Raw genomic sequence first — 26,803 nt, 5'->3', positions numbered from 1 at the left:
AGGAAGAAGGGATATTGGCATCTCTCATGTTTTTTAATCACTGTAGAATTACTATTTTTTGATAGTATAAGGAATTAATTGGAAAGTTGGAACTTAAAGAAAGAGGACAGTTGAAACTTCACCTGATGGCACCTTGGTGACAGCAGACCAAAGCCACAGAACAAACTTAAGTTACTGACAAAGGTCGCTGTAGACCTCGCTTTGTAAAGCACTTAGAACTAATATCACTAAGAGCACTTTTAACACCGTCAAAAGTTAAACAAAAGTGTCCTATAGGCAGCTATCAGCCTGGCAGGTATTGCTTGTGCTGAAAGCGAAAGAAAGCTTTCCATTCTCCCTTCTCCTGGACAAACAGGTAAGGCAGCTGGTGGAGGGCCCGATTCCTGACCTCTTGGAGGTGTTCAGTAATGCTCATTGAGTGGGTTATAAAGAAAACAAAATGATGCAGAGCTATGTTTTTAAAAGGAGAGTCTGATGGGGGGTGGGGTGAGGAGTACCAAGGAAACGCTCCGTTGGTAAGACCTGCATTAGGAGAAGGCCAGGGCTCTCTCTCCCTGTTGCCCTCCATTCCTCCCAGGGCTGAACTGTAGGGAAGCAGCAGAGCCTCCAGGCATCCTCCGGATGTGTTAGCCAGATTTGTGCATTTATTATCAAATCGTGGTGGTGGTGGTGTGATGGTGATGGTGGTTCTCCTCCTCCTCCTTTGTCTTTGTCTTTGTCTTTGTCTTTGTCTTTGTCGTCGTCGTCTTCTTCTTCTTCTTCTTCTTCTTCTTCTTCTTCTTCTTCTTCTTCTTCTTCTTCTTCTTCCTTTTCTTCTCAGTTTACCTTTTGCTGCATTTGTCTTTCCTGGGTGATTACTACACACTCCTCCCATTTTTTCTCTTATCAGTTCATTCTTTGATCACCCCCACTGTGTTGCTGTCACCCCTCCCCTTCTTTTCCTCCTCCTCTGCCTTTTTTCAAAGATAGATTATTTTTACTTCTATCTTAGGCCAAAAATGAATAAAAACATTCTTAGTGGATGGTATATATCTACTGGTCCTCAATTTACCTTCAATATTTGTTTCAGTTTTGTGATCTAATTCAATGAAGAGAAAGGCATCTTTGAATTAAAGAAAGTTTAATTACACTCATTAGGCATTCAGAACTTGTTGAAATTCATGACATAGGAAATAATAAAATATGAAGACAAACAGCTTACTAGCCACCTGGAAAACGTGTCCTCTTTGTCTAGCCTGTGTTTCTAGTGGGCAACTGATGCTGCCAAGGCCCCTTGTGACTGTGCCTGTGGGGCTGGACTGGGAAGGAATCATGGCACTCAACAGGAGGGGATATGCCTGCCTTCTGCTCTCTGGCTACCCTTGGGTTAAGTGTAAGCTAGAATATTCTTTATATAAGCCTATTTCTAGGCTATTTGGGTTCCTTTTCTCTGAGTTATAAGTTTTAATTCATTGAAACCAGAATAGAAAGAGGGTTTTTGTTCCCAGGATAGAGCAGAGGAGCAGCACCCCTATGGATAAGTCTCGGTGGTGATGTCAGGTAGCCAGACTAACTCCAGAACCAGAAAAGAACAGCAGCGAAGAAAATGAGGATGAATGAGGGGGAGAGTAGAGGTCAGCTAGGGACACTGAGCTTTTCCTTTCTGACCAGTTCCCTCCCAGGAGATGATGGAAAATGAGGAGGGCTTTAAATTCAAAGCTCAAGATTCACTGTGAAACTAAAGCCAAAGAGGAAATGTGCTGACAGCATTGCATATGGCCATTCATGCCTCCTGACTGCTTTTTTCCTAACCCTGAGTCCAAAAGTTTATTATGGACCATGTGATTTCTAAGATCCTTTCCAATTCTAGAATTGTAGAACTCTTTTCCTCCCCTTCCTAGACCTCCCAGTGTGTATAATTTCTCCACAATACTTTCTAAAATTTTTATTAGGAAACAGTATGTTCTAGTGGAAAGAGTAAGGATGGACTCACAATTTTGAAATCCTGGGTTTGAACCTACAGTACATATATCCAATTTAATGCCACGTTATTCTTGCTAAATCATTGAACTTCTGAGGCTTACTTTTCCCGCAATTACAAAGGACTAATGCACACTATCTCATAAGATTATTGTAGGAAACTTAAATGTATCATAGAAAGGTGTATTGTGTTGTAATGGCTTATAATATTCCCTAGTTTTTGTAATTGCCTTTAAACATTTTAAGATTTTTGAGAAGAGTAATTTTATTTTGTTAATTAGTTTATTTTGGGGGTAAGACTTGTGGATAGAATAAAATGACATACTCAGATCATTCTTAAAGCCAGTAATTAAAGTGTTTAGTATGTATTGAATAAAAACAAAACTAACTTTTTATTGTTTTTGTTGGCTTTTGTTGGCTTCTCTGTTGTCAGAGAGACAAAATTATAAAGGCTTGCTTAGCTTTTTTAAGAGGTAGAGCTGCTGCTGAAAAATTCACCTGATGGAAGGCTCAGTTGAATTTCTATGAATTTACTTGGGATTTCCTTTTGTTCCTTTTCTGAACTAGAGTCCCAGAGGAGATAGGCATTGGGGTGCTATGCAGAGTGTCAGAGACTGGCAACATCAGCCACCCCTGGGAGCTTCTGCATCAATAATTCTGGTGCATCGGAAGCTGTGTTTTAACAAGCCCTTACAGGTGACTCAGTGCACACTCCGCTGGAGTGGGAGAAACACTTGGTGGCCCAGGTGGGATGACCTACAAGGGAGCCTCACTTTCACATTACTTTTTCATTGTTTTTTCCCCATTAGGTCCATCACCTATGTTAAAGGTGTCATTTATTCAAATTTCCAAATCACACCCCTGGTCCTGGTAAATATACTTAAATTCATGAGTATGTTATACCACTCTCTATTTTTTTTACTAGATATATATGTATATATCTATATTTTTATATATGTAAAATATAAATTAAATCTGCTGTGAATGATTATTGATGATATAAATTGTGACACATCATGGTATCATTGAATTCAGATGAGAAAAACATCTAATACTAGTGAACTGTAGAAAAGCATTTTGTAAGATTCCAGAATTACAGAACTCCTTCCCTCAAGGAAACATTTTCTTGGGCTAAAGATATTTGATCCACTTCATTTTTTGTTATATTTCCTGATCTTTCCCCTCAGGGATTCAGAAGCTTCTGTATCTTTCTAAGAAATACTCATTCAGTCATTCATGTATTTGATGACTACCTGTTGAGCTCCTTCCAAGCTTCAGATATTGACTGTCATGCTACGGATTTCAGAATAAAAAACACAGTTTTGTAATGTGATGCATTTCCTGGTTGGGATCCTGGAACCACAATAGTTAAAAACTTAAGGAAATTGAATAAAGTGTGAGTTTTAGTTAATAATAACAGATCAGTATTGGTTTATTAATTGTGGCAAGTGTACCATACTAATGTAAGCTGTTAATGGGGGAAATTGGGTGTAGGTATATGGGAATTCTCTGCACTATTTTTACAACTTTTCTGTATACCTGAAACTATTGTAAAATAAGAAGTTTATTAAAACACACACACACACATACACACATACACAGCCCCTCTATTCAAACACTATTCCTGAGAATCTTAAGGGCCATTTTTAAGAAGAGACAAGTCATGATGGAGCAGGATTTTTTTTCTACTGAAAGTTAACACAAAAAACTTATGGGGGATCCCTGGGTGGCGTAGAGGTTTAGCGCCTGCCTTTGGCCCAGGGCGCGATCCTGGAGACCCAGGATCGAATCCCACGTCGGGCTCCTGGTGCATGGAGCCTGCTCCTCCCTCTGCCTGTGTCTCTGCCTCTCTCTCTCTCTCACTGTGTGCCTATCATAAGTAAATAAAAATTAAAAAAAAAAAAAAAAAAGAAACAAAAAACTTATGGAAGGCTGGGGTTGGAAGAAGGAACCAGAGCACAGTCTTGGAGAAATAAGTAAGAGGAGTCTGGGCAAGAAAGAAGGAACATATCATCTATGTCTGATCCTGTCTTGCCAACATTCCTGCTGCCCTCCCACCACCATCCCATTGCATATGATGTGCTGTGTCCTCCTAGAAACCCAGTTACCCTTGGATATCTGAGTTCTGTGTTCATAGCTTTCCCACACACAATGCTCTGTGTTCATGCTCAATTAAATTGCTCCTATTTCTCTACGACTTTAAGCAGTTCTCACTTTTAGCATGAGGAAGAGAATTAATAGAAACTCACAAGTAAATTTTGAAAATTTTAAAGGCAATTTTATTATTTTATTGTTTGAATCCTTGAAAGCTAGTGTACTTTGGATATTTAATAAATTTATTTCATCATTTGCATTTAATGTATAGAATGTAATTGTTATGTTTACTCACATTAATGTTGCCAACCTGACTACTTTTGTTGGATGCCACATCTGTATAGGTTCCTAAGACAGATGGCACATAGTAAGATGGTAGGGCTTGACAGGGAGCATTCAGAAGTCCGGACAGTGGATGAGAATACTTCTCCTCTGCCTGTGCTCCAAAACATCAGGCCCTACTTTGGCCTCAGGTCTTCTATTTTGAAAACTTTGAAGAGAAATCCAGAACTGCTTTAAAATTTTTCAGGAAATATCTGTATATTATTGGAAGGCACAGTTTAAGGCTTTGCAGAGTGTGGTTCGAATTCATCTGGGCCATTACATGATCGATGTCACATTTCAAGCATCTTTTCTTCCCATTTGCTTCAGTCGTGATCTCCAGTGTCCAGTGTAGCATCGCATTCATTTCTAGAATGACGACCTATGAAGAGAGACGGAGAACGAATGCGTGAAATCAGCAACAAAGCAGAAAACAAAGGCAAGATTATAAAAGGGTAGTAACTTACTCAACACCTTTGTTTCTGAAGAATATTCTAAATGAACAAAAGCAAGAATGTTTGCTTTGTTTTTCTCACTTTACTCCTGTGCAAAGGTTGGTTTATGAATAATTTGACTATGTGGCCTTTGTTTTGTGGATTTATTGGTTTAAAAGCATGGCTGTAGGCAATAATATAGTGAGAAAAATAAACAATATTTACAAGTTTTATAGTTAAAGTTAGCATATGCAAGGTGCTTTCAATTTATTTCCCAATCCAAGTTAATTGAGAAAGAACCAATAAAAATTTTATCTTATTAAGATTTTATCTAACAAAAATTGACAGTACATTTTTAAATCGTGGTATCCTTGAGGTTTTGTTTTGTTTTGTTTAGCACCATACTAATTACTCAAATATAACACACCTAATCTGTAAGAAGAAATTGATGGACAGAAACAGAAAGGTTAAAAGTGAAAGTTAATTAAGGAGAAAGCACACATTTGTCACTGTCCCTTTCTCTTGTAAGGAGTAAATAAATATAGAAACAGGAAGCAACTGATTATTTTATTTTTAGAAACTAAAGTCAGATTGTCAAAATAAATATATAGGAGGTAGGATCATTTTAAGCAAGGTAAAAATAATATATTTTTAAAAGAAAATGTGGAAAGTAATGGAAAATAAAAGTGATTTCTTTTGAAATAACTCATCATTACTGATGAAACTGATAGAGCTTATTTTTTTCTTATCAAAAGAAAAAAAGGAAGAAGAAACTTCAAGTTTGACATTATCACAATGCATGAATGTTATACATATTTCTGTTCAGATGAATGATAATCTGACAGATACTTTATAATTGCTTAGAACGGGTACTAGAATATTGAGCTTGCTGACAATTTAAGGGTCTGCTTAAACTTGAGTTAACCATATGGTATATTCTTAGAATAGCCATACAACCCATGTTTAAAATTTAAACAGAAAAATATCTTTTTTCAAAGTCAAATGTTATCATTTTAGTTGATGTACTCAGTTATCCATATAATTGCACCTTTTGCTAGTAAGGGAACACAAAATATTTCCTTGTAATTTGTCCAGAATGAAGACAAAGAGAAGCTAGGACCGTGAAATATCAGAATGGATATTATGAGCCACCTCAAAATATCAATTACTATATTGTTACAATTATGAGAAGTTAATATGTTTAAACCTCAACACATTAATATGCTTTGATTTTCTAGTAATTCCCCGAAGCAAAATTCCCTTGTAACATTTAGATAACCACAGGAAGAAGAAAAATATTATAGTTAAGTCAATTATGCTTATAATTAAAAGAATGTAATTATATCTTTGTCATTATATTTCTCAGAAATAAGATAAAGTTATGTACTGGGCACTGCTTTTGACAGATTTTTTTGCCAAATGTTTTTTACTTGCTCCAAAATGTGTATGCCCAAAGTGAAGTCTGATGTATTTTAAGACTGTAAAAGAATTTTTCATATCTGGAGAACACAAAGGAAAGTCTCAAGACTTAAAAATCAATAAGATTAGACAAGAATTAGAATGAAAGATTAGGAAATTAATAATAATGAGAAAATCTGCATGCAAATAAAGCAGTAGAAACACATGAGATGCCTTTTATAATATTGGTCTCAAGGGAATTAAAATGCATAAAATACTAGGATTTTGTGTGCAGTTGTATTTTAGAATACATAATGTTGTTGACTAGGCATTTCCACACCTATATGGGTGAGCTTAACAGGAACTTAGAATGTCATTTGTCCAGTGAGTCTGCTCATACATACCCACGGCCTAGTTAGAACAGACCTTGATATTACTTTATTTTTCAATGTCCAGATGCTGGTAATAGGAGTAAATGTATACCAAACGGATCCCTGGTAAGTTTTGCTGTCTTGGAATAAAACTCTTGCTAGCACAGGCACTGCTGGAGGCAGTGCTGCCCCTGTAAAAGCTTGGGGAATAATGCAGTTCTGTCCCCCAGTTCCGGTGCATTATACTTCTAAAGTTCCCCAGCCAGGCTCCAAGTTTCCACTCACACTGCTAGCCACCGCAAGTTCCCTTTGTCTTCACTGACTATTTTTTTCCTCTTAACAAATAGACCCAGCTGCTACTGCAGCCGGTTGCCCACACTCCCCCATACTGCTCTCCCTGAGGATGGCAGCCAGAGCAAAGAATAACAGCTGGGATTGGCTTACTTTGGCATCTAAATAATTTTGGGTGGGTCCATTCCTAACTTTATTATTTCATTTAATTTGTATAATCTTTCCTTCTGCTGAACTTTAAAAAAAAAAGGAGGTACATGATATTTTTCCGAAATGCTCTCTTCATCTGGCTGTGACTCTCCTACCTGGCTGCTCCGGACAAATTGGTTCATTCTGCACACTGTTAGTTTTTCCACTTTGAAGCACCATTTGGAAAACAAACGTTACAGAAACAAATTTATTCATGTGATACTGGACACATTATGTAACCTTTTTCTGACTCAATAGAAGAAAAATAAATATCACCTATGTCACTGATTGTGATTAGGATTAAATGAAAGAGCATTTGAATTCATTTAGAAGAGTGCCCGATGCACAGTAAATGCCAAGTAAGCATTGGATAGAAGGAGAGTCAAAGGAGACTCTCAGGGGGAGGGAAGGAACAGTGGAGAGCACTGGGAAGCAAGGGTAGAGTGAGAGGAGAGAGGGTGAGGAGGAGAAGGGAGGGAGAAATAACTGATGAAATACACAAAGTATGCTTATGCAGTTAAGACCAATGTTGCACACATAGGACTTTTTTTTTAAAAGACTTATTAATTTGAGAGAGAGAGCGTGCACGCGCACATGAAATAGTGGGGAGGGGCAGAGGGAGGGAATCTCCAGAGGCTGGTGCAGGGCCGCATCTCACAACCCTGAGATCATGGCCTGAGCAGAAACCAAGAGTCAGGCACTCAACCCACTGAGCCACCCAGGCGCCCCACACGTAGGATTTCATATATCTTATTCCACTCAAAATGAAAATCAACACTTAGAAAAAGACTGAAGTTTAGAAAAGCTGATAGAATTTTACTTGAATCACAGAATTTTCTTAAAGATAGGAATTTTAGTGATTTAATCACATCCATGGCATCCGGACAGGTAGTCAGACATGATCATCACTTGGAATTTGTACACTCTCATGGAAAGGGAATTCACTACCTGATAAGGAAGTCCATTCCATTTTTTAAATCTTTATTTTTATTTTAAGAAATCTCAACATCCGGGCGCCTCGGGTGGGTCAGTCAGTTAAGCGTTTGCGTTCAGCCCAGGTCATGGTCCCAGGGTCCTGGGATGTAGTCCCGCATCAGGCTCCCTGCTCAACAAAGAGTCCGCCTCTCCCTCTCCCACTCCCCTCTGTTCACGCTCTCTTTCACACGTGTGTGCTCTCTCTCAAATAAGTTAGATCTTAAAAAATAAAAGAACTCTCAACATCCAACATGGGGCTTGAACTCACGAGATCAAGAGTCACATGCTCTACCAACTGAGCCAGCCAGGCCCCACAAGTCCATTCCATTTTTGAATGTTGTAATGAGGAGAAAGCATTTGCATAACTAATCCCAAATCTGACTTCCTGGGTCTTCCACTTTTTAGTTGGAGTTCTTTCCTCTCCTGACATAAAGTTGTAAGTCATGGCAGATCTCCAAATGCTTAAAGAGAGTTATCCTGACCTTTTGTGGTGGTTGGTAAACATTCCTCACGCCGGGGTTATCCCGCCTGAGGTGTCAGGGTTCCCATCATGCTCCTCTTTGTTAAGGCCTCACTTAAAAGGGAGCACCACGATCAATACTCAAGAGACGCCTGCCTTGTTCACAGGAGAGTGGTGCTGTTAACTGGCGACTCCTATTTATTAAAGCCACCTGAGTTGACAGCAGCTTGTTTGGCAAATATGCCAGCCTATTGGTTTATGTTGAGATTGCTGTCAGGTTTTCCACATGGACTCTAAGCCAGCGCTTTCCTTTATTTCACACGTGTGCTTTATTTGTTGAAGTCAGGAAAACCCTCTCCTACTCTCTCTAGTGTAGAATGTGAACCACAAGCAATGCAACAGCGTGTGGTGTCCTGAAAAGGACGTGAGCTCTAGAGTGTGACATTCCTAAATTTAAAGATTGTTTCTGCTATTGTGTTTAATTTTTCTTAACATCAGATTTTACGTTCATTATCTTTTGGAAACTATCTAGTTAGAACTGGCAAAACTTCTATTCATTATAGAAATTCTTGTTTTTGTTTTAAATTTGAAATACATATTGTATAGGCTTTCTCTAGTGTTTGGAAGAAGGTTAACATACATTCAAGACAGTTTTTAAATTAGCATATATATTATGTATTAGCATATATAAAATATATGCTTTGGCTTTCGGGGAAGATGTAGAACAATAAATATCACTGCTGATTTTTTTCATAAACATTGCTGAGATAATTTGTATAATTATAGTTACGGAAAGCTTAATTTGAAATGCTTTAATATGAGGAAATAAAACAACGTTTCTTCACAGCTAAAATAAAAAGGAGACTTTTTAAATGTCTGGACAATTTTTATTTAAAAAGAATCTGGAATGGTCACCCCAACAGAATGGCAGAATTAAAATACCACCATAGCTGTGACTGCTTGATTTTGTAACTTTAGTCTGCTGTCATTTTGTAGATTTGCCAGTCTCTCTGGGTATTTGTAGAAAGTACTGGGATCTTAAAAAATGAAGCATATGATTTTCCAGAAAATTTTGTTTCATTAACTCCTTGTAAGTCAACTAGTAAGCTCTAGAAAAATAATTCACTGAAGACTTTATATGTTAAAGGTATGTGTCACTAAAATTAATTTTTTAATGTTTTTTTAACCAAACTTCCTTGTGGTCTCTGTTCTGCTCTTGTTATGGGATTAACTCCATCAAGTGCTCTTTTCCTATATTACCAGTCTATGAGCTACTTACAGTTTCTTGGAATTTTGAATGTAGAAGAATGACTCTAATAATAGTATTGAGTCAGGTGGTCAAGTCCGAAAACACTACACATCCACTGCTTCTTGAGTCAGTTTCTATCTTTCTGGTCCCACTAATGCATTAATGGTCCATCTGCTTTATTACAAAGCCTCCTGACTAATACTTTCCCGCCAATCCAATTAACTCATCATACTACAGAGTTATCATTAAAAATGCAAATTTCACTCATTTCATTCCCCCAAAACAAATCTTTAATGGAAGAATATGCATGGCTTTTTATAGAAAATGCATACTTCTTGGCATGGTACACTAGGCTTCTCATGACCTGAGCCCTGTTTACTTTGTTTTTTTAAAAGATTTTTTTTATTTACTCACGAGAAACGCAGAGAGAGAGAGGGAGAGAGAGGCAGAGACACAGGCAGAGAGAGAAGCAGGCTCCACGCAGGGAGCCCGACGTGGGACTTCATCCCTGATCTCCAGGATCACGCCCTGGGCTGGAGGCAGCGCTAAACCGCTGAGCCCCCCCAGGCTGCCCGTGCCCTGTTTACTTTGACCCTTCTTCCTTGTTCTATATCTTTTTCTGAGTTCCAATCTCCAGTGATTCTGAACTCCATGACATTATGGGCCTCTGTCAAGCTTCTTCTTGCCGCCAAGCCTTTGTACTTAGCCTCTGCTTCCTAGAATGGCCTTTTCCTGCGTTTCCATCCTCCCCTCCTCTTCTGCTTGCTGGTAATGTCTGCTCATTTTTTAGGACTTGGGTGAGACATACGCCTTTGCCATCAGCCGTCACAGCAGTCCATGCATACTTTATAACAGTCATCTACGTTGTGTTACAGTTGTCTATTCATATGTTAAATTCACAAGGATTAACTATATCACAAGTATATACCTTAGTACCTAGCAAAGAGTAAGAACTCAATTAATAAATAAATGGATGAATGTGTTGTGTTATGGCCAACTGGCCATTTCTGGGTGTTCATTCTGAACAGCAAACATGTGGGAAAAGCAATACTTTATTGGCACAAAAGAATCTCTAACTTAGGAGAGCCATAAATAGTCTGTTCACAGATAATTCCAAAATTATTCGTAAATACGTTACCCATAAGCCTAATCATTTTTATATTGATAGTATACTTTTTTAGTGTTGTGAAAGAATACTTTTTAAGCACTACTCTACTTTGTATAAATTCCAGATCAGCATCTTTGGTAACATCTAGAATATGAAACAGCCTTTTAAAAAGCCCATCAAGCAGTGATTTACAATTTCCTCCTTCATAAAATCACTTAGTTACCAATGTACCCAAATTATAAATTCTGATAGAGGAAGTGGAAGCTTTTTATATTCTGTGACACAGTTATGGAAAAATATTTGGTGGGGTTGGTTTCATTCCTTTATGGTTAACCTCCTTAGGGCATTTATTAGCCCTCATATATGAAATGGAAATTGGTCATTCTCAAAGGAGGATTATACATAAATACTACTGCAAAATGGGAATTGTATAGGAACATAAAACATTAAAAATAAAAGTGCTGGAAAAGAATTTGACTACAAAAATACTTAAAATTATGTTAAGATTTGTTTTAGACTTTATATTTTTATTTAAAATAATAACTCAACATATATTTTAGAATTTTAACCAAATTAATTATTCAAACAGAGTATGAATTGGAATCTTTGAAGAGTATTTCTTGGCAGTTGTGGGATCTAATCTGGGACTTGAGGGATGGGTAGGCCTTCAATAAAGGGAGAGCAAGGAAGAGGGCATTGCAGGCTAATGCACAAAATCAAGACTGGTAAGGAAATTGTAGTGGATTTTTAGGAGAAAGCTGAACTTTCGCAAAAGGATACATTGAATAAGTATACAGGGGACAGTTTGCTAAGTACATCCTTTTTATTAGAAGATATTGAAGTGTGATAGATTGTGATTCTTGTAAAAAATAAAATTTCAAATGTAATTCCTTTTCCTATTCTGGCAAAATGTCCCATCTCGGACCTAGTTATCTCTAATAGGAGGTATGTCGTATTTCTACTGGCTCTATAAGGTACTTAAACCCTCTTTTTGGCATTTCCTACTTTTTGGTACTTTTCTTATGTAAAAAAGGTCATAATATGAATGCTAATTGTCCTAGCTACCTACATCAATTTTAGTAATAATCCATGTATTTTGAGTTTATCATGATGCCATTGTTTGAGATGCTTTTCTCTGCTCACAGTCTGTATACTTCACTTGTCAAAAGATTAAGGAAACAGACTCGCACATAATTCACAGCAGCTATTTACCCCCAGCTGAATGTAATTATTGAAAAAACAAAAGCAGAGATTTGGGAGGAACCCCAACAGGTACCTATCTAGTTCATGGTCTAATCTGTTCAAGGGCAGAGATGGGACCTGCCACAACACAGGTACTTACTGAAGACGTGGTTTTCTTTTCTTAATCAACTTAATCCATTTTACTACCTCTGGGCAGGATTGTTTAAGATCCTTCCTGATGAAAAAATTCCATTTAATGAATAAAGCTTTCAGGAGAGAGATTCTACAACAGCTCTTAGAATTTAGGAAAACTCAATGTTTTAGAAAGCTGACGGAAAACAATTCTTTATTATATCTCAGGGAGCTCACCCAGGCTTCTTCCATTTAAGACCATTCTCTCTAGTGTTCATTTCTCACATAAGACAGTAAAATTGCCTTATAGTTGCTATAATCTGCCTTCTGGTGGGAAGGTGTGGGTGTCTGTGTGCAAACCTCTCTCCTCAGTGGTGAAAACAATGATGGAGATATACAAAGTGTGGCGATTAATAACGTTAGTCTTTTTATGACCTGAGAAGTTTCATGTAGTTTTAACCTATAAATTGCCTTTCCTTAAAAATAGAACTACTCTTCCCCTGCCAACTTCTAGGAGCCCCCACTTATATCCACGTGGTGATTGCCCACATTATGGTACAACCCACCTGAGCCTGTTTTTTTTTTTTTTTTTTTTTTAAATTTTTATTTATTTATGATAGTCACAGAGAGAGAGAGAGAGAGGCAGAGACACAGGCAGAGGGAGAAGCAGGCTCCATGCACCGGGAGCCTGACGTGGGATTCGATCCCGGGTCTCCAGGATCGCGCCCTGGGCCAAAGGCAGGCGCTAAACCGCTGCACCACCCAGGGATCCCGAGCCTGTTTTGTTTTGTTTTGTTTTCCCTCTGAGCTATAGTCCAAGCTCTTAAATTTTCTGTAAATTTTTGTCATCATTTTTTATCTGTCTCCAGGCCCCTCATGCTACACTATGTGCCAAGTAAGGAGTAGAAAAACAATATGGTATGAACTGAACGCTATCTCTAACATAATGTGTACGAACATTTTAGGACAGTTTAGAGGAATCAAATCTCAAAATAAGGGTAACAGAAGTGGTAATTTCAGGTTACCTGTAGATATAAAAAGTAATAGATGCCACAGAAACCCTTACAACAGTGTGGGGCAGAGAAAGTGCTCAGTTAATATCAGCTGTTGTTGTTTGCTGCGATGAGGGTAGCACTGGTGGTGGTATCTGGGTACATCACAGCAGGATCTGTACCTTACTTGTTTTTATCTCCTGCAGGGAATATCGTGCTTTGTTCTACTCATAGGCATATTCAGTACATGTATGCATACATGGATCCAATAAGCAGGGATTGATTCAACCAAAAAATTCTTTATGTAAGAATAATTGTTAGAAGTTACTTAAGCATTTAAATTGTTGTGAAGTACTATTTGAGCTGCTTATTAATCTTTTAATTCTTCATTGGTACCTGATAGAATTGCACATCCCCGCTTCCCCTCGGAAGTTAGCATGGCATTGTGATTTGCTTTGGCTAATTAAATGAGGTCAGAATCGACACCTGCCACTTTTGTGCAGAACTGGGATCCAGGAGACCGAGAGTGTGATTTGTCACATTTCCTCTTCCTGCTCAGCAGTCCCAAATGCACCTGCCAAGATGGGGCCTCAGTTACCTGGGTGTCAGAGTTCTTTGCTAAGCCCAGTCCCACTTGAAAACCTGCCTTGGGGGGCAGCCCGGGTGGCTCAGTGGTTTAGCGCTGCCTTCAGCCCAGGGTGTGATCCTGGAGACCCGGAATCGAGTCCCACGTCGGGCTCCCTTCATGGGGCCTGCTTCTCCCTCTGCTGTGTCTCTGCCCCCCCCTCTCTCTCTCTCTTTCTCTCTCTCTCTCTCTCTCGAATAAATAAATAAATAAAATCTTTAAAAAAAAATAAAACCTGCCTTGGATATGTAAACTGAGTCTGAGATTTCCAGCATTGCTGTCTATTGCAGAGTAACCTGCCCTTTCTTGACTGATGATTGGCAACACATTTATTTGTGAAGGAAACATTTTTGCTACTAGACATGACTAAGCAAACTATTTTCTCCACACACACATAAATTACCTTCAGGTGTCACTCCCCATAACTGATTGTGCCGGGCCAACTTTCTCTACACTAAATGTGGTGAAATTCTTTCCTTACAAGGAAGAAACACAGCATCTGTTGTATTTGCACAGGAAAACTGCTTCTGGCTGGCTGTCCACAGTGCTGAATTGGAAGCAAGATCTGGCTGTCTGTGTATCTCGAACGTTAGCACTTGGCAGCAATGCGAGCAGCTAGCTTACCTGCGTCCCTGTATCTCACACTCCCTCTCCTGTTGTCCAGTGCAATGCAAGGCACAGAATGTAGTGACCTAACTTGTGACAGGTATAATCATCAAATAATCACTGGGGATTATGTGGGCCAACAGAGCAATTCTTCTCTCAGTAATAGCAAGAAAAACTAAAAGGTGGAGAAAATAACCCTCACTGCCATTCCTCTATCCCACATACTTTGTTCTTCAGCGAGAGATTCAACAGTATTTCTGGAATTCTTATTTCTCAATAAATGAATACTGTTTTGTATTTTAAATGCTTTAAAAGATGTTACATCTTTAGAAGTCGTCTTAGGTGTATTTTTTTCAGTAAGTGATTATAAAGAAAGTTACATTGTTTATTCTCTAATAGGACTAAGACATTAAGATGAAATACATATAGTGGAAACTGTGAGATATGTGAAGAAATTTTGTTTTGAAGGAACTGCCTTTTAAAATTTGCACCATCCTCAAGAGTTTATCCTTAAGCTCTTGAGTTTATCCTTAAGTATTCCTAAAGTTTATCCTTACTCTTCATTTTGGCCCAGGTCTGGATCTCAGGGCCCTGAGATCGAGCTCCACAGTGGGCTCCGTGTTCAGCAGGGATTCTTTTTCTTCTTCTCCCTTTGCCCCTCCCCTTGCTCTTGCGTGCTGTCTCTCAAATAAATAAATAGTAAATCTAAAAAAATTATGACAAAATTGAAATATGGATTGTAAAATACAAAAGAATATTAAATGCAGAAAATAAAATAATCCTAATTCAAAAGCCTTGTTAATTGTATTGACGTGGGATATTTTTAGGCCTGAATTCTTGTCCTCATGTTAGAGTAAGCCTGTTTCTCTGTGTAAATGGAGCTCCTTGTTAGTTCGATTTTAGATGACATGAGTAAAGAAAGAGTACTTTCTGAAGACAGTAGTCATTTCATATTGTTTTGTGGTTTACAGTGCTCTGTTTAAAACAGCATGATATTGTTAGGCCTATTTTAAACAGTCATACAGTCTGATTCACAAAGGAGAATTGATCATTCCTTCCCATTTTTAAAAAGTTTGTGTATTTTAGATTTGATTCTGTATATAATTTACTTATTGAAGGGAGGATGGCAAGAAGGGCAGGATACTGGAGGACACTAAAAGGCACTCTCCTTTGCTTTCAGGTTATGAGATAATTATGATGATAGGATGCTTCTTCCAATGTGAATAAAACTTACTGTTTTTATATCTACCATATGCTTGATGATGTAGATGGACCATCTCAATTCCTCCAATTATCTTTATATTATTATTTGTATTTCATGAATAAGCTAAATGAAGCTCAATTATTTAGGTGCCTTGCCCATCTAAAGCCATGTAGATATTAAATGACAAAACTGAATTCAAACCCAGTGTCTGTTCTTTCTGAATACAACAAGCTGAATTATGGGTGTAGTTTTGAAGGATTATTTTCACTTAGGATATCAAACTGTCTTTCCCCGTGGTACATAGATTAGTCTTCATTGTATTTTTCTACGTGAAATAATTGACTTTTTATAATACTTATGTTTTAAGGTTGGACAGATCTTGTTGAAGCCTTTCTACATGAACTCTGAAACATGGCTTCCAAAGAACTTGTTCCTCACGGTAAGAGGACACTTATCCCAGAAATAGACATTTTTGTGTTTTACCTCATCCCTAGTGACACTGGAGTGCTCTGTTCTTTAAAATCCAGTGATTAAAATTAGACAAGGCAGGCTTCAACTGCACAAATACACAATTATCGAAATATACTTTGAGCATTACGAAGGCACTGGGGACTGAGCAGTTATTTTGTTTGCTTATTTTTTCATCAATTGAAAACATAGTTAAGTTGTGACCTTGGGTATTTCGCTACCTAAGACTCAGTCCTTCATCTGTGAAATACATCTCCTGTCTAAGATTACTTTCTGGATTAACTTAAATATTATATTTAAAGTTTAACTTACTGTGCCCATCAGAGTAAAACCTTGAAATTATAAGTATTTACTGAAAACATGAGAACGTATCTTAAGAAAGGAACTGTGTCATCACTCTGCTGTAGCTCTGAGGGAAAATATATATGTATGCATTAGTTATTAAGTAATACTCTGAATAAAAATAAACAAAGCAGGTTAAGGAGACTAGAATGTATTAGGGGGTTCTTTTTTTATATTCGGTGGTCAGAGAGAGTCTCTCTGACAGGTGACATTAGAGATATGAAGGAATATGGGAATCTGAGGGCAAACATTATGGACAGAGAGACTGACAGGGGCAAAGGCAGTGAAGCCAGAGCATCATCTGCACTTTCAAACAGTGAGATGAGCAGGAGGGAGAGTGAGAGACGAAATCAGTGAAGTAGATGCGGAACTGATCTGTCAATCTTGTCTGCCTTACTGAAGAGTAGATTTGGGCTATATGAATGGGAAACCATTGGGGAGTTTTGAATTAAAAGACTTTGTCTGACTTTCCGATTAAAGAGGTTACTGACTGCTGGTTAAGCAATGGTAGACATTAGGGGCCAGGATTGAAACAGGGAAACCAATTTGGAGGCCATTTTAATAGTTCAGGTTAAGAGACTTTAGTAGCATGGGCAAGAGTGATATTGATGGAGGCAGAAAGAAAAGATATTATGGATATTAAAGGTAGAACTAACGTGATTTGCTGATAGATTGTATCAGGATGTAAGAGGAAGAAAGAAGCCAAGGGTAATTCCAAAGGTTTCGTCCTGAACAACTGGAACAGTAGCATAGTTACCACTTCTTCATGGGGTAGGTTGCTGGAGAAGCAAGTGTGGTTATGCACAGAAAGTATATGGTAGCTGAATGGAGCCTCAGGTCAAAGAGGATGATAGTTATGAGTGGGTGATCTGCAGCATGATTGCCTGGTGATGGAATGCTCTGGTGAGAAGAAACAACTGGTTATATAAAAGTGGGACTGAAGTCCTTGAGTAGAGGAGAGATAGGATTGCCTGAAGCAGAGCAGAAGCCAGGCTGCCACAGAAATGCAGAGGGACTGTGGGGGATAGGAATATTGACAAAGGTGGTTGGCAGAATCATTGGTGGGTAAGAGACCTTGGAATTTCTCTCTTGATAATTTCTAGCTTCTCAGTTGTATATAAAGCAAGTGTCTCCGCTGTGGGATGAGGGGAGGATGGAGGTGTGTTTTATTCTGCTTGGGTTGCCCTAACAAGGTAGTACAGACTGAGTGGCTCAAACAACTGAAATTTATTTTCTCACAATCTGGAGACTAAAATTCTGAGATCCAGGTGTCAGCAGAGTTGGTTTCTTCTAAGGCCACTCTCCTTGGCTTGTAGATAGCTATCTTCACCTGTGTCCCACATGATCTTCCTTCTGTGTCTGTGTCCCAACTTCCTGTTCTTATACAGACACCAGTCATACTAACTTAGGGCCTACCCTGATGACCTCATGACTTAATTTTAACTTAGTTACCTCTTTAAAGGCCCTATCTCCATATACTGTTACATTCAGGGGTACTGGGGACTAGAGTTTCAACCTGTGAACTTTGAGGGACACAGTTCAGCCCATAAAAAAATGGCTGAGTTTGAAGAAATTGTCTGGAACAGGCCAGGGAAATTTATGATCGCAGAGCACCATTTCACTTGATGCTGTAAACCTGTTCAGTCCCAGTCACATCATTGTAATACCCATGACATTAAAAAACTCAGGGATAGGAGCACCTGGGTGGCACAGGTGGTTGAGCAGCTGACTTGGTTTTGGCTCAGTTCATGACCTCAGGGTCCTGGGATCAAGCCTTTCCAGTGGTGGGCTCCATGCTCAGTGTGGGGTCGGCTTGAAAGATTCCCTCTCCCTCTGCCCCTCTGCGCTTGTGCTCATGTGCACACACTCTGTCTTGCTCAAATAAATAAATAAATAAATAAATAAATAAATAAATAAATAAATCTTTAAAAAAGAAAACTCATGGGCAACTTTAAAATTTTAATAACTCTATTCATGCCAATTAAATCCAATTGAAATTATAATGCTTTCTGTACCTATACTTTGTATTTAGTGGCATGGAACATAAAATAGAAACTGAGAACAGTAGCTCTACATTTCTTCACTAGGCATCCACCTGTTCCGGGTATTTTTGCCAAGTCTCTACATTTGTTATGTTATTAATTATACCCATAAGGTTAAGATCAGAAAGCTGGAAAAGAGGGAGAGATTGGTAAAGTAGCTTTCAAACTATGACCTTCAGATTAAAGCCCTATTTTTACCACTTCCTCATACAATCTTACATTCTCTGTGAAAAGTCTGTGTGCATTATTTGCTTCAGGTATTTATTTATTTATTTATTTATTTATTTATTTATTGCTTCAGGTATTTAATACATAATTTTTTTCACATTTTACTTGTAGTTTGTCATTAAATCAAGATTTAGTATTTTTCATAAGTATTTTGATTTCATTTTACAGTTCACTGTAGCATAGGTTTGTATTTTCTATGCAAATTAAGAAGTCTCTTTGGATTTTTAAAAATTTATTATCCTTAATCATTCAATGGGCAATATTTAATTATATTATGGTAATGTTTAAAATACAATGGAAAAAATTTTTGAAAACATATAGCACATTATTTAAGTAGGAGACTAACATGTATGATCTTAACATACCTCTGTTATATCATTGTTGGGAGTATTTTGGGGCTTCATAGTTATGCTATGTGATCAAATAGACAGCAGTGGTTAAAAGTATTAAAAAATTTTAAAGAAAGGTAAAATGTATGTGTAACAATAAATTATATAGAACATAATGTTTAAATTATCTTTCTCAATGCATAATAATTTACCAGACATTTCTTTATATTTTATCAATGCTTAGAAATTTGTCACATGGCTTTTAATTCTTGACAGTCATCCTTTGAATCCTTAAAATGAATGAAATTTTCTGCTGCAAATTGTACCTCAGTCTACTTTCCTTTCACTTAGGTCTCTCAAGCAATGAGAGTTGGGGTTTTACCAACTACGAAAGCTTAAATGTGATCACAACAATTTCGGGTCACATGCCATTTGAAAACCTGAAGAATACTGTGGATTCTCTAGAAAAATTCAAAGCTTTGCAGGTGCACTCAGAATATTATATGCAAATTCAAGCAGCTCATATATTCCCATAAGAAACTCATGATATCCACAGGCTTCAAATGACAGTGCTTTTAGACCCACAAATAAAAGCCTGATTTCACCACTTGTGCTTTACTATATTGATGAGATATGATATAGACAGGGAATAGGAGAGATGTTTATGACAAAATATGAAAAAGGCGAAACACAAAATTATATATACAATGATTATAATGCTAGAAAATATGCATGCTCTAAACAAAAATTTTTAAAACTCACATAAAACAGAAGTAGTTTTGTAAGAGTCGTGAAATTATAAAATTGTATTTCCTTCTTTTTAAAAATTCCCTTTAATGCCCTATAGTTTTGTATTAAAAATAATATAGTAATATGAGAAACCTAGAAAAGAGATAGCATAACCTGAACAAATGCAATCATCTCTTAAATGTTCACCGAACACCCAGGAGAGTCCTTCCTTTTTATTCTCTTGGATAAAGCTAAAATAATCTTTTAAAAATTTGGTGGTTATACCACACTCTAAAACACCTTAAATTGAATTTAAATAAAATATCTTAAAAAACACACAAAATCTCCTCAATGGCTTCTAATTGCTCTGAGGATAAAAATAATGAAAATGTTTCCCAAAGCTTCTTTCCATGAAATGGCCAGTGTCCACCTTCCCACCATTTTCGCCAGTTCAGCTTTTCCCAGAGAAAGCCTACCCTCCTTGCCTCTCTGGCTCTACACATGACTTTATCCGTTCATTCCTCTGTCCTCCTGCTCCCCCTTCTCTTAAATCTTACTCATCTTTTAGATTTTAGCTCCGATTTCACTTTTCAGGAAAGGTCCTATTGATTCTCCAGCTTGAGTGGAGTACTGCATCATTCACACTTACAACGTTCAGATTTTTATTTCATAGCTTTTTTTTTTGTAGAATGAATGAAAAATAAACCCACAAACCAGTTCATATTTTTATAAAACATTTAAAATATTTTAAAATGTGGAAGGTTTTTTTTTTTTTAATAGATAAAACTGAGGATGAAGCACTACAATTTTCTGACTAATCAATATGGCAGGCCATTATCCTCAAAATTAACAGATGTAAGGCCAGGTCTCTTCAAGATACTACAGTAATAAAATTTATAAGGTTAAAGAATGTGCTTCGGTGGGTAACGAAGACATTTACATTTATAGTTTATGTTTTGAGATTGAGGCTGATAACAAAATCCCAAAGCATCTAGTGATTTTCATACATTCAGAGAAAGTCAATTAAGTTGAAAAAAAGAGCTAAACATATTATTTGTTATTACGTGGATACAAAAGCACTGATTGAATCTGTCCTTTTTTTCAAGTAAGTACTGCCTTAGGTCCTTTCATACTGGGGGATTCAAAAGGAAAGACAAATGAGCTCAGTGGGAGCTAATCTCCGCATCATCATCTCAGTGGTTGGATAGCACTTCTGAGTGCTCATTTAGAAGTTCAGTATTCCTGAGTTATTTCCAGTTGTACCCGATCAGGGAGTGTTGGTATCATTCCTGTAGATTTAATATTTAAGGAATGAGAGATATCATATCCTGAGTAAATAGCCTAAATGAAACGATACTATTTTTAGCTTTAACTTTTAATATTTCCTGGAAGCTTCACCTTACTAGATCTTATGCTGTATTCTAATATAATATGCAAATAGGAAAATACATGTATTTGTTTAAAGCAATAATATCTAACCTGATTTTTTAAAAATCTAATTGAGAATACCCAGGAAATGGATGAACTGCTAGTGTATTAAGGCTAACAAATCATCAGTCCGGTGGCTTTTTGTAGATCACACTGAAAGGAAAAACCATTAACCACTCTGTCTCTTCATTCTGTAAATTAAGACTTTCAAAGATTTTCAGTTTGGGATGCATGGAAGGTAACAGTCTGGCAAGTTCTCAATTTTCTCATCACATACAGTTAACCTGAAGCTGGTGAATGCCAACCAGATATATGATGGCTAACTGCTGTTAGGATTCTGGGTCTCAAAATGTTTAATAGAATATTTGAGATATCAAACTTTTATTACTTGTTTCAAATGTTTTTAATTTTAAAAGTGTATCTCCTTACATATTTAAGGGTTCATATAATAAGATTTCTATGCATATCTTTTTTTTAAGATTTTATTTATTTATTCATGAGAGACACAGAGAGAGACACAGGCCGAGGGAGAAGCAGGCTCCAGAATCACGCCCTGGGCCGAAGGCAGGGACCGCCGCCAGCCCCCAGGGATCCCCTCTACGCAGGGATCCCCTCTATGCGTAACTAAATAGTAAGAGAAAACCACTTAGATTTAAATTTATCACTTCTGCTTGAATTCGATCTAAGAGCCCCAACAGCCAGGCACTTTTTCACAAATTGTAGACAGCTTGATTCAGAGTGTACACGTAGGACTTAAATGGAACAAAATATCTGAAGAGAGGAGTTGCCCTTTCTCTATACACGCTTATTACTTACTAAACTAACTTCACTTCACTTTTCGGGGTGGGATGAAATTCCTCCGCCCTCCTTCAGTTGGTTTGCTTCGCAAATGCAGTAATAATAATTATTCTAACGAAGAAGCAATTTAACAGTTGTTAGAACAGTGTTTGCTTTCCAGAAATGTGGTTATCCTCGGGTCCTTTAGGTGAACCACCCAATCAGGGATATGAATCTTTACTCTCTGCACCTGAGAACATTTCTGACAGGATCATTTGGCAAGATAAACTCTACACACATTTAACTTCCTATTCAGTTTCTTAGCACCTTAGTTTTCGGCTTGCAGCCTTTAAAAAAATACATGTGCAAGAGGAGTAGCCAAGTCTAAAGAAAAGTGTATTCAAGCATTTGTAGAATTACTCGTTACAAGTATTGTGGTGATGCCATAGACAGCTCCGAAGATTAAATGGTGAGGTTTTCACATCATATTTTAGAAGAATGCAAAGGTCTACAGCAGACAAAAATAAAATTGTGGCTTAAGAGATTGAAAGATACTTGCTTTGTGAGAAAATCATTGTTTTTGGTCTTTTTCCTTATACTTTAAATAGAATTGTGACCATCTTACCACTGGTATTAGAATTAATTTGTTAAACCATTATACTTAAACTAACTTTGGGGTAGAGTACCTTCGGATCTCCTTAATAAAATGCCTGCAGCAGCATCTAGTTTTATTCCAAAACGATATGCCATTTTTCCATATAAGTAGTTATGAGTTATTGAAACAGTATTAGGACTTAAGTCCTAAGAATACAAAACTTCACTCCTGCTTTCTGGTAGTAACTTATAAATATCCCCTGCTTCCGTTGTAAAGCAAGAAAGGATCAGCTACAAGCTTTTATGGTTTTACTCCGTTTTCTCTTTTATGTTTTGCCTCCCTCACATAGTCAACAAGAACTGAAATAGCCCAACACTCATATTGACACACGAACTTCAGGGATTTTTTTGAGGAGGAGCTAATTATATACACATTCATACCACTTTGAAATGCTTTATTACTCACAGAAGTAGAGGACATTGACCAGGGGGTTAATTGTGTTTCATGAGAAATAAAGTATTGAGTTAAAAGCTTATTAGAGAAATATTATGCAAAATAACCACTTTTTCTTGGACCTGCGCATAGAACAATATAAAATTACACAATTTGGGGGAGTTAAATTTCAATTTCAGTTTCACTTAAATATTTATTGAGGACCTACTATATGCAAGCTGTGATACTCAGAGGGATCAAGTGTAAGTTAGCTACTAAGGGAGTTATAACAAGAATAATAATACATGCAGGATGCCTGAGTGGCTCAGCAGTTGAGTGTTTGCCTTCAACTCAGGGCAAGATCTTGGTCCAGGGATGGAGTCCCACATTGGGCTCCCTGTGGAGAGACTGCTTCTCCCTCTGCCTGTGTCTCTGCCTCCGTGTGTGTCTCTCATGAATAAATAAATACAAATCTTTAAAATAAAGATTAATAATAAATGCAAACAAATGTGAATGGCAGGGGCAAAATGGAGCAGCAGAGGGACATTGCAATCAAAAGGTGGGAGGAATCATAGCAGGAAAAATGAACTAATGTTTAAGAGTGCTTAAAGTTTAAGGTAAATTGGAACAACCAATTTAATAGTCTTAGATTTTGAGATTAAATTTGATAGAGTCAAGATCATTTTTCTTTGATTCCAATGTTTTATTTTGCTCCCGGATGCACTTGCAAAATGATATTATTAGTCCTGGCACACTTGGAATTATGTCATGAGATTAGCATCTGTTAAACTTAAGCACTCATCTAGGAAAAAAAATGTACTTTTAAGTGTCAGGTGCCTTAGACCTCTGAAGGTAAGATGAAAGTGCATCTTTTTTGGGAGGGGAGGGGACATGGAGAGGGGCATGTTTATTGGAAATTATTGAACATTTCCTATGTGAAAAAAAGATTTTTAGATATAATGTCAAGAAAGGTTGTATGAAGGCAGTGGTAGCTCATATGGTTAACAGTGACTCACGTTTGTGACTACCTCAACACTTCAGAGAATATTGCTTGTTCTCACATTTTTACTTTATCACTTTGATGTTATTGACTTTATTGTCTCTCCTGATGATTAAGCGGGGATGGAAACAAAAACTACATTTTTTCTATCTGAAACAGAGTTAAAGAGACAAATTTCTCATCCATCCCATTTCCAAGGTAGCCCAGAGCATACTGGAATCCTTTCTACTATTTAGAGTTAATAAAAATATTCTCCATCCTCCCTCCTCTCTCTCCCTCTATCCTTCCTTCTCATAGTGGTGCTAGTAGTAATGGTAACAAGTATAGTCACCATTTATTGAACTCATTGTATATGTCAAAAATTATGTTCAGAACAATAATTACATTATATTTTATTCTTGCACCTCTGCTTCAAGGTATATTTTATGTCAGATTTTTTCAAGTAAAAGAAAATAATTGTATTAAACAAACAGGTCAAATTTATTATATGGAATGGTTCATGATCCAGAGCTCTACATACAACCAGGCCTCAGGCAAGGAGGAGAATCAATACTTAACAATTTATTAGGAACTCAGAAAGGAAGCTCTCTGTATTTTCATCTTTGGTTTTATCTATATATCTGTACCTTAGTTTTCTCTATTTCTATGCACACAGGACAAGAGAAAGATGGTCACTCTACAGCTTCAAGAGACTAGCCAAGGTTAATAACTATCTCTCAAGCCCAAGGCCAGATTCTTACGAAAAGAAAAATTTTACTTTAAGAGCTTGAGTTAGCTCTCCAAAACTGATCCAAAGACTTTTAGCTAGAGAGTCAGGTTTACTTGGAATATAGATGGGAAAAGAGTGTGCAGAAAAAGGCATGTTATGTGCGTTCCCTATATAAGGATAAATCAAAGAGGGTAACTAGTTTACCCAAGTTCATATAGTTAATAAATGGCAAAATGGGATTTCAGAACACAGATTTTGAGTTTAAAACCCAAGTAGCTTTTATTGAATTGTGTCGACTTTTGATACTATAATAAATTATTATAAACGTAATGGCTTTAAAGACAAATTTATTATCTTAATAGTTCAGGAGGTCAGAAGACTTAAATAGGTTGGAAGGGTCTATCTTCCTTTTAGAGACCTTAGGAGGAATCCATTTCCTTACCTTTTACAGTTTGAAGAGACCTCTTCCTGGCACCCTTCCAACTTTTGTTTTTTTCATCTAACATCATTTTCTCACTCTGCCCCTCCTACATCCCGCTTAAGAGGACCTTTGTAATTGCATTAGATCCACCCAGATGAGCCAGGGTTATCGTCCCATCTCAAAATCCTTAACTTCTTTACATTGTTAAATTCTTTTTTGCCATGTAAGGTAACATATTCACAAATTCCGGGACTTAGGGTGTGCACGTCTTTGAGGAAGCCATTATTCAGCTGACCATATAACTCCAGAGTCTGTTCCATTCCTACTTACAACTGCCATTGGATTGACCTTTAAAATTCTTTTTACAACCTCATTTTCTACACATTTTTAGTTCTTATAGTTCTCTGAGATTATGACCTGGTTTGACATAAAAGTACTACTTTTATTTGTTTCATCATCCTATTAGTTGAGATTCTTCTGTTCTTCTAATAGTGAATATTTCTTGGTCTTGGTAATTCCTAGATCCTTAATTTCTAATGTAATCCATCCTTTTTTTTTTTTTTTTTTTTGAGATGGACTTTGATGCAGAGTTTTAATTTTGACTGGCAGAGATGAAAAGGGAGGCAAAGGGAGGGCATTTCCCAGAGATGGGAGCAAAGGGAAGGGTTTTAATATACCATATATATCTTCTTCCCAAAGGAGGAAGAAAAAATGGAAAATAGTCTGTTACCTAGTCTATTGGTGACATTTCATGGAAGGATGAGAGAAGGAATGTAGATTGGGAGCTATATTTTGAAAGTTTTTTTTTTAAGATTTTCTTTACTTATTCATGAGAGACACACAGAGGCAGAGGGAGAAGCAGGTTCCATGCAGGGAGCCCAACACGGGACTCGATCCCGGGATTCCAGGACCACGCCTCAGGCCAAAGGCAGAGGTAAACCACTGAGCCACCCATGCTGCCCTATATTTTGAAAGTTTTAAAATTAGTCAGCATGGTACTTACATAATATGATTGATGGGCAAATGATTATCTCAAAATGAAGTTCGCTACAAATCCATTAATTTTAAAATGTGTTTGTTGTGTGGAAAATACCCATTTTTTAAAAAGTTTGCCATTCCTTACGTACATATAGGTTATACCTTTAAAATTCCCCAAAGGTCTTTCAAGAACCATCATATTATTTATTATTTGGAAATAGATACACACACACACACACACACACACACACACATCCCCCCCACACACAAAGCCATTGATATGGGGACCTCATGCCATGCTGGCTGTTAAATAGGATTAGAATACTATGGACATATGTCTTTGAACAGGGGTTGTTTCTTCTACTTATCTCATTCTGTAATTCTAATTGTTTTAATAGTATTGAATGGTTTTCTGAATGTAGAAATTAAGTCTATATGTAACTGTTATGTAGTTAAGTACACAAACGGGCCATGCATATACTCATTTCTATTGTATTCATCTTAGGTAGAACTATTCATGTTGATGTTAACAAAAGCCAACTTAATTTTACAGTCATTAAGGACCAACTATGAAAGTATTTAATGGCTATAAATCAGCCCTGGAGCAAAAGTGGGCTATTGAATTTAAGTTCACAGTATAAATGAACTATTTTGGCACCCATTAGATTAAAATGATTAAATTGCTTCTCTCCTGTGTCTCATATTCACATAGGAAGTTTTGTACTTTTGCTTAAC

At 37.1% G+C, this 26,803-nt stretch overlaps 1 protein-coding gene across 1 annotated transcript in view; it reads left to right on the top strand.

Annotated features, from left to right (window-relative positions):
* The window catches only part of SEMA3E (semaphorin 3E), a 235,944-nt gene that overhangs the window by 7,050 nt on the left and 202,091 nt on the right, over positions 1-26,803 (top strand). The window lies entirely within an intron of this gene.

Source organism: Canis lupus, chromosome 18 (assembly GCF_011100685.1).
Source record: "Canis lupus familiaris isolate Mischka breed German Shepherd chromosome 18, alternate assembly UU_Cfam_GSD_1.0, whole genome shotgun sequence".
NCBI lineage: Eukaryota > Metazoa > Chordata > Mammalia > Carnivora > Canidae > Canis > Canis lupus.
This window is presented reverse-complemented; position numbering and strand designations above follow the sequence as displayed.